This window comes from Aegilops tauschii, chromosome 2, assembly GCF_002575655.3.
Source record: "Aegilops tauschii subsp. strangulata cultivar AL8/78 chromosome 2, Aet v6.0, whole genome shotgun sequence".
NCBI classification, from domain to species: domain Eukaryota; kingdom Viridiplantae; phylum Streptophyta; class Magnoliopsida; order Poales; family Poaceae; genus Aegilops; species Aegilops tauschii.
In genome coordinates, this window is record NC_053036.3 from 549,649,103 (window position 1) to 549,667,242 (window position 18,140).

Genomic DNA, 18,140 nt, shown 5'->3' on the forward strand with positions numbered 1-18,140 from the left:
GGTCAAATCGGGGGCGTCACAGGCCCTTACGAACCCGTGATAAAGGCCTGTTCTGCACTGTGTAAATTTGTAATCTGGAATTTTCTAGAGATATGTTTTCCTAATCATATAGTACGACCACTATTAGATATTTGTTAAACTGTATGTTTTAGAGATATCTAACATACATAAGTACAAAGTATATAATTTACACAAGCATAAAAAATAATTAAACAAATAATATTTTTTACAACGCACAAATTAAATTCAGTGCAACGCCTGAGTGTTTTTCAATGATATAAATTAAAAATATATAATAAGTAAATAATACAACTAATATTTAACTTTGTTATGTGGTTAAGAATGTCAAATAAGTAATGAAAAAATATAATCCTTAACATGGTAGTATGATAAGTATACAACTTTAGTATAAAAGATGTACATATGTACACTCAAATTTAAAATGTTGGATCCGCCATCTACGATGCTTTATTGGCCTTGAAGCAGACGACTCCTCTTCATCCATGGATCAACACGCATAGCCTCATCTTGATCTGGAAATTCATATGAGACTGCATGCACCGGACAAATCATCAAAGTGATTTCAAATGCTCATGGTCATGTTTGTTGTTCAGCATAAAAGAAATATGCATGTTTGTTTTACCTTCTGGAGGCTGCAGGTAATTCATGTCATCTGCAACCAGTGAAACCATATTGTTAGCAAATTGATCTTTCATGATAATGTACTTACCACTGCAAAAGATTGGAACAAGTCACACACTCAATCAATGACCAGTGATTATGTTTGTTATTCAGTGTAAAAGAAATATGTTCTTTTTTTGCTACTCAATCGATGCTTTTTTGGCATTTTTATAGAGATTTTTGAAACCATTTGCACATTTGTCCCTTATGTGCAACTGCTCGCGTCGCACAACCATGTGCGACTAAAGTACGCAACAAGGGAGGGTGCGACATTTTACAAACTAACCACCGGGTGTTTATTATTATTATTATTATTATTATTATTATTATTATTATTATTATTATTATTATTATGTTTATGTTTATCTGCTTTTACATAACATGCAAAAGAAAAGGTATGGCAAAAAAAGAGATAGAAAGAAAAAGAAGCTTATAAACAGAAGGTGCAAAGAGTAAAAATAAATAGAAGTGCCACAGATGCTTATAGGAAAAATGTCAACTTTTGTTTATCTAATTTTATTCATATAATGTGCAAAAGAAAAGGTATAGCAAAGAAAAAAAACAGAAAGAAAGAAAAATAAGTTTATAAGTAAAAGGTGCAAAGAGAAAAATAAATACAAGTGCCAAGGATACTTATAAGGAAAAACGTCAAGTTTTGTTTATCTACTTTTACACAACATGCAAAAGTTAACATATAGCAAAAAAACTTATAAGAAGAAGGTGCAAAGAGCAAAATAAATAAAAGTGCCACTGTTGCAGATTGGGCCTATGCAAACGGTTTAAACCCCCTTTCGCTGACACAATTTCAAACCGCCGCCTTTCTAAGGTGTGCAATAGGGGGTCCATCGTACACGACCCAGATTAATCATCTGTGATAGGGCTCCAGGGTGCAGACGTTCTCGCAAAAGAAACCGTATGCGATGTATAAACCAATCACACACACTATAGTTGCGAAAGACGTCACACACGTCACTTTTAAGTTAAGCGCGTGTAATTCATCATGAAACCTAGACGGAGATTTTACGCAAAACGTTTGTGAAATGCTACTTATGGCAGTGTGGTCCCAAGGAAACCGTGTGCGACTATAGCATCGCACACGAATCTTCGGTTCCTAACGCCTTCTCTGCATGATATCTTCAAACACGGTTCATGTATAGCTTACGAGTGGGATTGCGTTTGACATCGGATATGGTGGTTTTGAAGCTCATGTGTGGGATAAGCTACTATCGCACATGATTTAAAACTCTGTCACACATGTATTGTTGTTCTATAGTGTATCACCCATCGTTATATTCCTATGAAAAAAGTCCATTTTACTACCCTGAATAAAGTGGGTGGTTCACTTTACCCCCTAATCTATTTTTCGGCTTCTTTTATCCCCCAAACAAACCCAAACCGGACAAAACACCCCCTGGCTGGTTTTTCTCCACCCTCTGCTGATGTGGCACTAGTCAACGGCGGTTTTGACCTGGGTGGGGCCCTCTTGTCAGGTTTCTCTCTCTCTCTCTCTCTCTCTCTCTCTCTCCAGGTACACCCGCCGGTGAGCAGAGTAGGGCCAGGCGGGGTCAGCAGGAGGCGGTGGCGCACGGGGCCGAGGCGGTGGTGGCAACCACCGGCGGTGGGTACTTGGGGCGGGCTCGCGCGGCGGCGGGATGGCGTGGCCGGCGGGGTCGACAGGAGGCGCTGGCGCGCCGGCGAGCGGAGCAGGGCTAGGCGGGGTTGGCAGGAGATGGTGGCGCATGAGGTGGAGGCGGTGGTGGCAACCACCGGCGGTGGGTACTCGGGGCGGGCTCGGGCGGCGGCGGGATGGCTTGGCCGGCGGGGTCGGCGAGGCAACGGCGGCGCGGGGGTGGGGCAATCTGTGGAGGCGCGGGATGAGGCTCCTCTGGCAGGACGCCGGCGCGATGGCGGGGAGAGGGCCGCGGCTCCTGGGCGACATGGTGAGGGAGGTGGGGCGCGGGTGTCTCGGGCCCGGGGCGAGCTCCTTCGGCGGCGGCGGTTCTGACCTAGAGAGAGAGAGAGAGAGAGAAACCTGACAAGGGGGCCCCATCCAGGTCAAAACCGCCGTTGACTAGTGCCATATCAGCAGAGGGTAGAGAAAAACCAGCCAGGGGGTGTTTTGTCTGGTTTGGGTTTGTTTGGGGGGTAAAAGAAGCCGAAAATAGATCAGGGGGTAAAGTGAACCACCGACTTTATTCAGGGTAGTAAAATGGACTTTTTTCTATTCTTATCGTGTGCTTTTTCTGTAAATTACACACGGTTCAGTTCTCAGTAACGTGTGATGTATTTTTTGCATCCCACACACTCAATTTCTCGAACAATGTGTGTTGTGTTGTATATGAATCCGCGGAGATAAAAAGTAAATTCGCTAGAATATGCATTTGAACAAATATTAGTTGTCCACAACAAGTGAATTTGTCACAATTATTGGCCAATAGTACATTGCAAATACATTGCATGCTAGCTAGCTAGTTCTTAGCTAAATTCCACATGTATACACATATGCATTATTGTTTGACATAAAGCATTGACATAATCATAGTGTAGACGAAGACCTCTCATCACATGGAAAACATGCATGCAGGCGAATACTAAGTGTGAAAAGGTTTATCCTTGTCGCCACAACCCCCTGACGGCTTATGTACAAGGAAAATACACTGCAAATGAAGGTGAATTTTTCCATGCTCAGTTCTGGAACCAGATACGAATACAGATTTCACCATTGAATATTTCAATGCATATCTAAGAACTGCTGAATATCCAATAATAAAGGAGGGATCCGGAATTAACCAGGAGCACATGAAAGTATTATAGATAGCATGGGCTGCCTAGAATAGGCGAGCCCTATTAAGGGGCAGCCACATGGGCCTGAAGGCCCACGTAGGTGGAGCCCCCCTTTTACTTTCTCCCCAAGTGGAGGGGTGTGGCTAGGGTTTGGGGAGGGCCCCCACCTGAATCTTTGTTTGAAAAATATGAAGATTGTGATGATGCTGTTTATAGATCTGAAAATTTTGTTATACTTAAATATTGCTATGAGAATTATAAATACAATGCCAATATTTATGAATTTATTGAGAAAGTCTCCGTTGTCCAAGAAGAGACTAATATTTTGCAGGAAACTATGGAAGAAGAAATTGATGACACTGTGAGCTTATTAGATGAAAAAGATGACGAGGAAAGCGAAGAACAAATCCTTGGCTGCCGCCCCATGGGAGGGAGGCCCCTCCTGCAAGTCGGCCTCCCCTCCCTCCAACTATATATACTCATGGGGCGCCCCCTCTTGAGACACAATGTCGTGTGCATCTCGGGCGCCCCATCTCTCCCTCTAGTTTCTCCAAGATAGTTCTTCTCCCCAAAGGGCTGCTCGTCCCTCGTCTTATACTCTGGTCACATTAAGCTTTAGACGATGAAGCACTATCGGATCATTGATGTCTTCCGCGTGCAATTGGTTGCTCTCTCGTAAGAGTGGTTGGGTAACCCCCAAGTGTAAGGGTGAAGTAACTAGCAATAAGTATTTCCCTCAGTCGAGAACCAAGGTTTGTCGAATAGAAAGAGTTCTTTTAGCAAAAGAAATCACTGGTACCTGCACACAAAACACAAAAAAACTTGTCCCCAACACATCAAGAAGGTTGTCAAGCTTCTTGTCTTGCTTGTTACATGATTAAATTGCACAGTATGGTAGGAATTGATAGATAGATAAAATAAAAGAAAAAATACAACAAGATAAAGTAATTTTATGAGGTTTTCAGCAATAAAGAATGGACCCAGGGTGCCATAGTAATAAAGAATACACAGAGGGGTTTGCTTTGGGGTTCTTTTCAGTGATTGTGCTGTATGGGAGCCATTTGTTGCGGCCGTCTTCTATGCGTCCTACCCAGCCAAGGACGTGAGATTCATCTCCTTCCATGTTTCGGAATTCTTTTCGTTTGTTCTTGGCGAAGTGCAGGTGGGTGCTGGGGACGAAAAACTACATGTGAGATCCATCTACTTCTTCCAAGATTGGGCCGGGGACCTAGGAGTGGATTGGCAATTGAAGGGGCTCATGTGAGGGGATGAAAGTTGACGAAACTGGCGGAAAAGCTGGGAAGGAAGAGCCGAAATAAATTGGTGGGGGAGCATGCACTTTTTTGCGGGTGAGAGAACATGCATTACACATCTGGTAACGGATGGTGATGTGTTAGGCCTGTTGTGGTGGTCGGGCCCTTCCGTAAGTTGGTGGTGGAATGTTGACGTGGCTGACCTGCTTATGTGGATAGGCTACATGTCAAGAGAAATAATATAGTGGAGATGAAATATTATAAATTATAGATATGTGTGTTCCATAAAAGAAAACGCTCGCTGAGTCGTTCCCTGGTGTTGTGGAATTATCACGGCAGATGTCCTAGTGTGAGGACTTAGTCGCGAGGCTAACACATCTATGTGGTAGCTTGAGAGGGGTTGATCGGAATTGAGAGACGCAACACAAGACAAGGGTTTAGACAACTTCGGGCCCCGGGAAACATCATCCGGTAATAGCCCTACATGCTGTTTGTGGCTAGGTCTCATTATGCTCATGAGGGAGTCGCCGCATAAGCCGGCTCCCCTTTAGTTGTGTCTAGCCTTAGCGATTATCTTCTGTCCCCCTTGGGGTGCCCTGCCCCTCGTTATATATGTTGAAGGGGCGGGTTACATGATTAGTCCTAGTAGGATTAGGGTTACTCTATTACAAGTGGAGTCCTAGTCTTGCTTCCTTCGTAAGGGAATATTCCTTATGCCTTTCCTTGTAAGCCGACCCACCATAGCATGAGCCGGCCTTCTGGGCCTTGGGCCTTGTCATCCATCTAAAACATCCACCGGGTCACCAATGAGTCACCAAGCTAGATAAGCCGGCAGACCAGTGAGCCGCCAAACCTGTGAATCGCCAGTCCTTCGGCGGGTTACCGGTGAATCGCCAAGTCCCAGCCGGGTCATAACTCCGGCTGGGTCATACTGTGGGGTATATCCCCGACATTAGCCCCTAGTTTAGCTTGGATTTATCCATGGTAAACTTATGCTGCAAAATAAACACAAGAGTAAATTTGACAGGTTGTGCCCCGGGTTAAAATTTTCCTGAGCCGGCACTTGATCATCTTTAAATCCTTGTCATTTCCTCCTGGATGCATGTCCATGATCTCATAGAAAATCTCCTTTAGCAGATATGTTCAAACTTTGCCAATGCAAAAAATCCGGGCACTTCTTCTGAATAGGCCAGTTTCATAATCATTTTGCCGACATTGGTCTCCTGACTTTCAGCCGGCTTAAAGATGTAAAACTTGCCGGTTTATCATTGCCAAAATTGCCGATTTGTAAATATTGATGGCACCGGGTCATAATTGTAGCTTGAAAATGTACCTCCCTTATATGCATATCACTTGTAGCCCCCAAGTCTTAAGAAGGGAACGTAGTAACAGCTTAAGACTTGCTTCAATATAAATGTCACAACCTTGAAGAAATCCGGGTTGTTCATCTCAGTCACTAGTCATAAACTGAATATTCCACATATGTAGCCCCCAAGTACCGGGTTGTCATGCTTGCAGCAACCTGGGACTTGTAATTGCCTTATGCTCATAAAAACTTCTACCAATGTAGCCCCCAAGGGCCGAGTCATTATACAATAATGAGCAGGGACTTTGTAGATATGATCATGTAGATTTGAATAGCAACGTGTAGCCCCCAAGGGCCGGCTCAGTAAGATAATACCGAGCTGAGACTTTATATGAACTTTATTGAAAATAACATTATATGATGTAACCCCCACCATGGGGCTTGAACCCACGTCCACAAGGTTAAGAGCTTTGTGCTTTACCAACTGAGCAGTGGACCCTCCAATATAATGAAATAAGGCTTGTGTACCTTGAATTTTTGACAGGAGCAATTGGTAGCCCCCAAGGGTCGGCTCATTACGATGTGATGAGTCGGGTCTTCAATACGGCAAGTAAAAAATAACCTTGCATTAGCCCCCAAGTGTCATGGTGCATGCTTGCAGTGACATGGGACTTGCATATTTGATGTACTCTCAACTTGAATAATGTAGCCCCCAAGTGCCGGGTCATAAGCCTGCAGCGACTCGGGACTATTCCTTCCATTGTAAATAAAATCATATCCATTGTCCAGATAATAATAGCCACTGCGCTGAAGCGACTTTGAAAACCTCAATCATAATATTGGTTATTGATAACCATAATAAAAATCCAGCCATGTTGGCTATTAAAGATTTGAATAATATAACCAGGCTTGAAAACCGATTCCTGCCATATAAACCAGTATATCCATGCATATATGATGCATGCTATGATGATGTAATAATGATGCAATGTATGATGCAATATATGATGTATGTGCATGATAACAGAATACTTCAATGAAACTAGCATGATAGCCACTGGAGTATCCTCGCTTTCCGCAAGCCGGCTCTCACATGACCCAATCGATGTTTTAACCTGGATAAGTTCAGGGTCTTGTTTAAAGATTGACTTATCGAGAGTACACGAGGTCGGAGTAGCATCATGCAAACAGACAGGTTTAACCAAGTTTCAATGAAGGCAGCTTAATAGCCTGGGTTCATCCTTGCTATCCGTAAGTCGTGCCCTCACATGACAAACCGATGTTTTAACCTTAACGAGTTCAGGGTCTTGTTTAAAAGATTGACTGTTAAGAGTTCGCCGGGCCAATCAAGATTACCTGATGGAGAAGCAGCTGGCATACAGGCAGGATGACCCGGAAGGGTTACGTCCTCTTTGGTGAATACACCTATGTTTGAACAAGATAACTCAGTCAAGAGGGTAGTAACGCTATGTTCTCTTTAGTGATACACCTATGTTTGAACAGGAAGCCCCCAAGTGACATATTCTGTCAAGAGGGTAGTAACGCTATGTTCTCTTTGGTGAATACACCTATGTTTGAAGAGGAAGCCCCCAAGTGACATATTCAGTCAAGAGGGTAGTAACGCTATGTTCTCTTTGGTGAATACACCTATGTTTGAACAGGAAGCCCCCAAGTGACATATTTCTGAGCTGTGCTCAGCGGGTACCTATGTTTGAGCTGTGCTGTGCATCAAACTCTCTTTGGTCCCTGTAATTGGGGCATCAAGCCTCCAAGTGATTTGTAATAAGGCGTGTAAGCCGGATCGGATACCCATGTTTGAACTGTGCATCATGGCAACAAGCTCTCTTTGGCAACCTTTAATTTTTCCTAAGAACTCGAACTTTGCGAGAGATAATATTCTTCTAGAGCCAGAATTTTAAACCAGATTTGAGAGCTTCAGAGCTTTGTGGGAGAACAGATTTCCCTTGAACCGGATTTTAAACCGGCATTCTTCATTTTGAGCCGGAAATTTTCTGACGGCCTTTAATTTTTTATCAATATAGCAGTAGTCTCCGGGGCCACGTTATTTTTCCCTCCAATGACCCGGAGTTCTTGATTCACTGATACTGGCCAATTTTGCCGAGTCATGTCATTTTAGCCCCCGAGTCTTAAGACGACTCGAGGAGTTGTCTTGAGATTCTCCATATTTGACCGTGATATAAACCGGTATGAGTCATTCAACAGCTCAGTGATATAATAGTCCCTTTTGCAGTAGATAACTTGTCCTGCATTGGAGAACCTCACAAGACAGAGTAATTGCTCTTTTAAAGAAAAGAAATATGTAATATAAAAATATACTGGATGGATTTCAGCTGATATGTTAGGCCAGAAATTATCCACCGCGGAATTAATCACCACCGTGAAGCTGAAATCAATCACGGCCGAGTCGGCCGTGGGAGCAGACAGATGAGCCGGTTGCGGCGTTGTAAGCCGGTGCAGACGGGCGAGTCGGCCATATGTTGATGTAGACCGGACTGCGGAGGACGGTGGCATGTGCGCGCTATCTAGCAATTCGCGCGAGCGGACGCGGTCCTGACGAGTTGATGCAGACTGGACCGCGGGAACGGCGGCTTGCACGCGTGTCTGTCGAGCAACATGGCATGACGAATGCTAGTGCGTGCACTCTGTATCCGCGGTATAATGGCATAAAAAATTATCCTGTGTAAAAATATTACAGGGCAGAGTAATTGTTCTTTGACAAAAATCTATAAGTGTTAATAAAATAAACTTAGATGGGCATCACCTCATTTGTTCGTATGACAGATGATCCGTATGTGGCATCTGTAGATAACCTTTCAGTACTGTTGCTTTGGTCCTTATATGCATCCAAATGATTTTTCGTTGACCCCCTCGAGGACCTCGCGAGATGCTGCCATAGCTCTTCTCCTTCATATCTTGCTGAGCCTTGACATATACTTTAGCCAAATGACCTCATGCCTCAATACTGGTCTTTATCTCCTAATGTCAGGGCTTCACAAGTTGTAATATCAGATGCCGTGTTCACGGGGCATAACACCAATGCACGCGCTCGTTCAATGCTAGCAAGGAAACAGACAGCTAGGTTGATTTGATCAACAGTAACCACAATTCACAACCGTACATGCAACTCGCCAGCACTTTTTTTCTTCAGTTGAGGATCGAGCAGAGAGGGGCTTGCTGGTGGAGCAAAGACGCTCGGGTGGCCAGCGGGAGGTGCCCAAAGCGGAGGTGAAGGCGACTCAGGCCGGAGCGTCGACGGATCTGCAGTAGCGGCTGTTGCGGAGGCGAACGCCGGGGTGCAGTCCGGCGAGGCGGAGGCTGAGCAGCACGGCAAGTCAGCAGCGGAGTTCCCTCGCGAGGCGGACCGGCTAGGCTTGATGTGTTCAGGTTCAGAGACGCCGGACCCCTGATGATTGGACGTCCGGGGCGGGTTGGAAACCCGCCGTCAGGGTGGCTTGTAGCGGAGGAGGCGGGAAGCCTGCGGAGGCAAGGCGAGGCACAACCATGCGGCAACCAAGGCAGGGCGAGGCACACCATGGTGACAGCGGGGCGACAGAGGGGCACCGGGCGGAGCTGCGGGGTGCAGCACGGGAGGCGGCCGCGAGCAGCGACCCGGCCCGGGCGCACGGAGGGAGTGCGCGGACGGTCCGAGCTGTGAGCCGGCGGGCGTGGTTGGCGAAGTGAGGCAGGTCTGCCACGGCGGGACCGGCTCGGAGTGGCGCGATACAAGAAACGACGCTGCAGAAGCGGCGCGGGACCGAACCTGGCGCAGGAAGACGACTTGAGGCAGGAGGCTCAAGGCCGGCCACGGAAAAAGCGACAACGAGGTTGGGCGGCTGAGGCGGCGCCGTGGTAGAGGCGGGTCGAGGCCGAAACAGAGAGTGGCCGCGGCTCAAGGTATGGCCGTCGGCCGCAGTAGTGGAGGCGGGTCGGCGTGGCAGCCCGGAGATGGAGGCGGCGGCTCAAAAGCAATGGTGAAGCAACCGGCGGCGGGCCAGAGGAACTCGCAGATGTAGAGGCAGGCTGGTCCTGGCGACTCGGCGACAGCGGCACATGCCTACCGCAGGGGCGGACGACCGGCGGAGCAACGGTGGCTCGATTTGCGGAATCCACTTCCGAATCGTAGGCTATTTCCCTTTCTTCTTTCCTTGTTTTTATATATATTTTTTTTGTTGTTCACGTAAAGACCGTGCCACTTGATAGCTCTTGCCTTTCATATTTGTTTGAATAAGTTTCTTGGTAGATTCCTTGTATGCATGTAGCAAGGCTTCAGGTGACAGTCTCGGCGACTCCGTAATCTCGGCGAGTCTCTGTTGATCCGGCAGAAAACACATAGGCCAGGAACGATGGTGATGTCCAGTCCCCGGGCCGTACAAAAATAATCTCTTTATTCTCTAAACACACGCAGACGCTGATCCGCCGGCTCATGGCGTTGCCCGATGGGAATCCAGTCGGATTTGCCGACGCGTAACTGCTTTAAGGAACTGATCTAGGTTTCATTTGGATCGCGTGTTACACTCAGCGATTTTGCAGCGGCGCCCCAGCCCTAAGAGCATGTCTAACAGAGCCCTCAAAAACTCAACCTTCAAAACCAATTTGAGGGCTGAGAAAATGTCGTTTTGAAGGCCGAAAATCCCTAACGCAGATCAGTGCCCTCAAACCAACCTCAAAACAGAATTCTGTTTTGGGGGTTGGTTTGAGGGCACTGATCTGCGTCCCGGCCTTCAAACCTTCAAAACAGGACAGCAACATAAATCACTCTCAAATTTGCAAATTATCATGATCACATACATGAAACAAACTTGCAAATCTTCATCATCACATAGTAAATCCCATGGACATCATAGTAAAACATACAACGTGCAAATGATCATCACATAGTCATCGGAGATATCATTTGCAAAACATAAAACGTACGAACAACTTCAAGCACCGGTGAAGTTGTCCACACCTCCATCGCCCCCACCACTCATCAGAGACTCACCTCGGAGAGTAGACGACGCACCACCACCAGCACCACGCAGTAGCCTCTTCCTGTCCGCGATGTTCTCCTTGTACTCCTTCCACCGCGCCAATTGCTCTTCATCCATATCCTTTCTAGACATCATCATGTGCTCCTTCTCCTCGGCCATGAGCTCCTACCATGCTTTTGCTTCCTTGAGCTTGATCATCCTCTCCTCCATGTCGGCCTTGCGCTTGGCATCTTCTCGCCTTGCTTCCAATTGTGCAAGTTTCACCTCTTTCTTTCTCTCGGTGATAATAATCTTTGTCTCCAATGCCTTTGTTGTCAGTGTCTCCTTTGACTTGATCATTTGATCAATCTTTTCCCTCAAGCTTGATGCCTCCGCTTCCATCTTCATCCTTTCTTTTTCCTTCTTGGTTCCATCGGGCTTGTCATGGTTTCTTCCTTCTTCATCACTATCATCCATTTTGAGCATATCCGATTTCTTTGGTGCACTCTCTTGATCCCTCAATTTCCATTTGTCCAGATGTTGGAGCAATGCCCAACAATGCTTGAATGGGAAGGATTTTCCCTTGGAACCGGCCATGTCCTTGTACCTCAAGTCGGCATATTTCTCCTAAAACATATCATCATTGGAAGCATATCAAAATGACAACCAAGCATAACCAACAAGTAAATAAAGCATGAACCAACAAGTAATAAGCATGATATTTGTACTCACATAATCACTCTCAACGCAGCCGCTTGGGAGCAGCCGCGGTGGAGGTTGCCGGCTTGGCGGGTTTCGCCACCTTCCCCGCCGGTTTCGCCGCCTTCGCCGCGAGGGCGGGCACAGGCGTCCTGCTTGGCACGATGTGGGTGCCCGCCCGCCTCCATTTTTGGCCGATGTGGGTGGCTGTCGGCGTTCTCGGAATGGGGGTCCCCAGACTTGCCTGCCTGCGGCCCACGGCATGGCCCAGCGCGTAGGCCCGTACGGCCCATCTTCATCAACAAGGCATTCAAGACCCTCGCGAGGGGCCAAGCCTCGCGAGGCGGACGACACAAGACCTCCTCAGGAGCGGCCTCACCAGGTTGGCTCGTGAGGGGCGAAGAGATCAAGGCAAGGCAAACCTCGTGAGGTTCTCGTGACGTGAGCCATGACGACCAAGATCAGGCGGGCGCCAGCGTGCAGTGTCCTTGTTTCCCCTTTGGTGCTAAGGAAGCGAGCGTAGGCGCGAAGTACCGAGGCGTCAAGCAAAGGTTTCCATAACGGTGCAACGAGACCAAGACCAGCAGGACGGCAAGACGGAGGTCACCATGGAGCCCAAGGCGGCGTCACCACCAGAGCCTTTTGCAGGCGAAGACCGCTTTTGTCAGGATAAGCTGTACTAGCTGTCCCCTTTCAAATTGGCCGTTGTTGGCTCCCTTCCCGCTCAATATTTGGGAAGAGGACCATGGCCTATATAAGTAGAACTGGCCACCACCGTAGGAGGCATCTCATCTGATCTTGAGTAATCCTCACCCACACAGAGAGCGCAAGAACACCTCAACCTCAGGAGGCTGTTCTTCCCCTTGTAATTGTTCATCCATAGCCCAAGAGGCAATCCACCACCACCACACTGGAGTAGGGTATTACACCACAACAGTGGCCCGAACCAGTATAAATCTTGCGTCCCTCGTGTTGTGAGTTCGTTGAGTTTGCCCTAGAGATCTTAGCAAGATAGGACGCAGATCGGTAGGGGAGAACTTTGCGCGCACCCCAGAGTTCGAACCTTAAGGGTTTTGCCGGAACCCGTGATCCGACATTTGGCGCGCCAGGTAGGGGTGCGTGATATGTCTCTAACGTATCTATAATTTATGAAGTACTCATGCTATTATATTATCTGTTTTGGATGTTTATGGGCTTTATTAAACACTTCTATATTATTTTTGGGACTAACCTATTAACCCAGAGCCCAGTGCCAGTTTCTGTTTTTTCCTTGTTTCAGTGTTTCGCAGAAAAGGAATATCAAACGTAGTCCAAACGGAATGAAACCTTCGGGAGCGTGATTTTTGGAACGAACGTGATCCAGGAGACTTGGAGTTGAAGTCAAGGAAGCTTCGAGGTGGCCACGAGGCAGGGAGGCGTGCCTGCCCCCTGGGCGCGCCCCCCACCCTCGTGGGCCCCTCGTGGCTCCCCTGACCGACTTATTTCGCCTATATATATCCATATACCCTAAAAACTTCAGAGAACAGAATAGATCGGGAGTTCCGCCGGCGCAAGCCTCTGTAGCCACCAAAAACCAATCGGGGCCCTGTTCCGGCACCCTGCCAGAGGGGGGATCCCTCACCGGTGGCCATCTTCATCATCCCGGCGCTCTCCATGACGAGGAGGGAGTAGTTCACCCTCGGGGCTGAGGGTATGTACCAGTAGCTATGTGTTTGATCTCTCTCTCTCTCTCTCTCTCTCTCTCTCTCGTGTTCTTGAGGTGGTACGATCTTGATGTATCGCGATCTTTGCTATTATAGTTGGATCTTATGATGTTTCTCCCTTGTAATGGATTGAGTTTTCCCTTTGATGTTATCTTATCGGATTGAGTCTTTAAGGATTTGAGAACACTTGATGTATGTCTTGCATGTGCTTATCTGTGGTGACAATGGGATATCACGTGATTTACTTGATGTATGTTTTGGTGATCAACTTGCGGGTTCCGTGACCTCGTGAACTTATGCATAGGGGTTGGCACACGTTTTCGTCTTGACTCTCCAGTAGAAACTTTGGGGCACTCTTTGAAGTACTTTGTGTTGGTTGAATAGATGAATCTGAGATTGTGTGATGCATATCGTATAATCATACCCACGGATACTTGAGGTGACATTGGAGATCTAGGTGACATTAGGGTTTTGGTTGATATGTGTCTTAAGGTGTTATTCTAGTACGAACTCTTGAATAGATCGATCCGAAAGAATAACTTTGAGGTGGTTTCGTACCCTACAATAATCTCTTTGTTTGTTCTCCGCTATTAGTGACTTTGGAGTGACTCTTTGTTGCATGTTCAGGGATAGTTATATGATCCAATTATGTTATTATTGTTGAGAGAACTTGCACTAGTGAAAGTATGAACCCTAGGCCTTGTTTCCTAGCATTGCAATACCGTTTGTGCTCACTTTTATCATTAGTTACCTTGCTGTTTTTATATTTTCAGATTACAAAAACCTATTTCTACCATCCATATTGCACTTGTATCACCATCTCTTCGCCGAACTAGTGCACCTATACAATTTACCATTGTATTGGGTGTGTTGGGGACACAAGAGACCCTTTGTTATTTGGTTGCAGGGTTGTTTGAGAGAGACCATCTTCAACCTACGCCTCCCACGGATTGATAAACCTTAGGTCATCCACTTGAGGGAAATTTGCTACTGTCCTACAAACCTCTGCACTTGGAGGCCCAACAACGTCTACAAGAAGAAGGTTGTGTAGTAGACATCAGTGCGCCGAAGCTTCCCTTCCGTCGCTCCGTGTCACGTCGCTTCATCGCCCCCATGGCGGACGCACGCCGCGCCCGCGCTGAGCGCTGGGCTGTCCTCGCCACCCGCGTTGCTCAGACGGCCCCTGTCGGCGGGCCATCCCGTCGCTCTCCGTCGCCTGCCGCCAACGCCGCCACCGGCCCGGTGGGGAATGAGCAGCAAGCGTCCGTGTTGCACCCCTCGGTGCGACAGGACGGCCGCACCGCCACTCCATCACTGACTCCCGCTGGTTCGTCGTCTCACGCTTGTCGCGCTCCCACGGACGCACGGGTCGCGCTCCTCATGGCGCACGAGCTCCTGCGCTACTGCCCGGTCGACGACCTCTACAAGGACTGGCTCGACCGCATCGCCGAGCTTGTCAGCGCCGCAGGGGGCTCCCCTGCGCCGTCCCTCTCACTGCCTCGCCCTCCGCCAGCTAAGGGCGACGTAGCTCACGGAGCGCCTCCACCACCTCTGCACCAAGATGGCGCCCTGGCGCCGAGGCGCGCGGCTCCACGGCGCGACCCATCGCGTTCGGTGCCCGCGCGTGAAGAAAGAAGCTGTCAAGAAGTCCCTCGACCGCAAGAGAATGCTCCGCCACTCATTACACCGCCGCGCCAGGATCGTTTGCTGCGGCAAGGCCCTGCGCCGCCTGATGTAGCGGCACGCGGGCGCTAAGACCAAGCTCCACCTCCAAGACGGGCCCCGGTGACCACAGCCGGCTGCCGTGCCTTCACCCCCGAGCTGCGTAGCGTTGCCTGGCCGGGCAAGTTCAAGCCGGATCTGCCTCCTCGCTACGACGGCACCCCCGACCCCGCAGAGTTCCTGCAGCTCTACGAGCTGAGCATCGAGGCGGCCAACGGCGACGAGAAAGTCATGGTGAACTGGTTCCCTATGGCGCTCAAAGATGGCGCTCGTTCGTGGCTCCTGAACCTGCCTCCAGGCTCGATCTCCTCCTGGGACGAGATGCGCGACCGCTTCGTCGCCAACTTCCAGGGCACTCGCGACCGCCCACCGGCCGCGGGTGACCTGCGTCGCGTCAAGCAACAACTAGGAGAGACCCTCCAGAAGTACATCCAGCGCTTCAACAACGTTCGTCTCAAGATCCCCAAGGTGACGGACGAGGCCATCATCTCCGCGTTCTCTGATGGCGTCCGTGACATCAAGATGAAGGAGGAGCTCGCCATCCACGAGGAGCTATGCACGTCCCTGGAGCTGTTCAACCTGGCGACCAAGTGCGCAAGAGTTGAGGAGGGGCGCCTCTCCCTCCTTGAGCTCCCGGCTGTGGACCCGGAGGAGAAGAAAGCCAATGCCAAGGACGTGAAGCGCAAGGGAGCAGCCGTGCTCACGGCGGAGCCGGACACCAAGCGTGGCAGAGACCAGCCTGAGTCATCCAAGAGCAGCCGACCGTTCTGCGCCTTCCATAACCTGCATATATACCCACAACACCAGCGACTGTCAAGAGCTCAGAGCCATTCGGGAAGGACGCTTCGGTCGACGCCCCGAGCGCAATGACCGGGGCTACGGCCGAGGAGGAGGACGTGGTGGCGGATGCTGGGACGACCGTGGCCCGCGCCAGGAGTGGCGCGACCGGCCTCGTGAGGACCGCTGGCAGGATCAGCCTCGCGACGGCGCCTGGAGGGACCAGCCTCGTGAGGATCGTCCTCAGGGCAACGCCGGTCTTCCCCCACTACCGCCGCCGCCAAGAAGGAATGACGACCACCATCAAGACGAGGGGGCTGGGGGCTTCTAGGAGCCGCGTGCTATCGCCTGCATCTTGGGGGGAGCTCGGGCCCTAGCCTCACAGCGTATCTTCAAACACTTTGCTCGTGATGTGAATGCAGTCCTCCCCAAGCTTGAGGCCACACGCCCGCTCAGGTAGTCCAAGTGCGCCATCACCATCAGTTCCGTAGATCAATTCAAGTGCGCGGCTACCGCAGGCGCCCTCCCGATGCTTTTCTCCCCAGTCATCAGCAACTTGCAAGTCACCAAGACCCTCATCGACGGCGGCGCAGGGCTCAACGTCCTGTCCGTCGACACGTTCGACAATCTCCAAGTGCCATATGACCAGCTTCAGCCCACCAAGCCTTTCTCAGGAGTGACCGACGGCTCCACTACCCCGATCGGGCAGGTCCGCCTTCCCGTCACTGCCACCTCTTGAGCATTGCATTGGTTTTCCCTTGAAGAGGAAAGGGTGATGCAGCAAAGTAGCGTAAGTATTTCCCTCAGTTTTTGAGAACCAAGGTATCAATCCAGTAGGAGGCTACGCGCGAGTCCCTCGCACCTACACAAACAAATAAATCCTCGCAACCAACGCGCTAAGGGGTTGTCAATCCCTACACGGTCACTTACGAGAGTGAGATATGATAGATATGATAGGATAATATTTTTGGTATTTTTATGATAAAGATGCAAAGTAAAATAAAAAGCAACGGAAATAACTAAGTGTTGGAAGATTAATATGATGGAAGATAGACCCGGGGGCCATAGGTTTCACTAGTGGCTTCTCTCAAGAGCATAAGTATTTTACGGTGGGTGAACAAATTACTGTTGAGCAATTGACAGAATTGAGCATAGTTATGAGAATATCTAGGTATGATCATGTATATAGGCATCACGTCCGAGACAAGTAGACCGACTCCTGCCTGCATCTACTACTATTACTCCACACATCGACCGCTATCCAGCATGCATCTAGAGTATTAAATTCATAAGAACAGAGTAACGCCTTAAGCAAGATGACATGATGTAGAGGGATAAATTCATGCAATATGATAAAAACCCCATCTTGTTATCCTCGATGGCAACAATACAATACGTGCCTTGCTGCCCCTACTGTCACTGGGAAAGGACACCACAAGATTGAACCCAAAGCTAAGCACTTCTCCCATTGCAAGACAGATCAATCTAGTAGGCCAAACCAAACTGATAATTCGAAGAGACTTGCAAAGATAACCAATCATACATAAAAGAATTCAGAAGATTCAAATATTGTTCATAGATAAACTTGATCATAAACCCACAATTCATCGGTCTCAACAAACACACCGCAAAAGAAGATTACATCGAATATATATCCACAAGAGAGGGGGAGAACATTGTATTGAGATCCAAAAAGAGAGAAGAAGCCATCTAGCTAATAACTATGGACCCGAAGGTCTGAGGTAAACTACTCACACTTCATCAGAGAGGCTATGGTGTTGATGTAGAGGCCCTCCGTGATCTATGCCCCTTCCGGCGGAGCTCCGGAACAGGCCCCAAGATGGGATCTCGTGGGTACAGAAGGTTGCGGCGGTGGAATTAGGTTTTTGGCTCCGTATCTGATCGTTTGGGGGTACGTAGGTATATATAGGAGGAAGGAGTACGTCCGTGGAGCAACGTGGGGCCCACGAGGGTAGAGGGCGCGCCTGGGGGGGGGGGTAGGCGCGCCCCCTACCTCGTGTCTTCCTGGAAGCTTCCTTGACTTAGGGTCCAAGTCTCCTGGATCATGTTCGTTCCGAAAATCACGTTCCCTAAGGTTTCATTCCGTTTGGACTCCGTTTGATATTCTTTTTCTGTGAAACTCTGAAATAGGCAAAAAAACAGCAATTCTGGGCTGGGCCTCCGGTTAATAGGTTAGTCCCAAAAATAATATAAAAGTGAATAATAAAGCCCAATAATGTCCAAA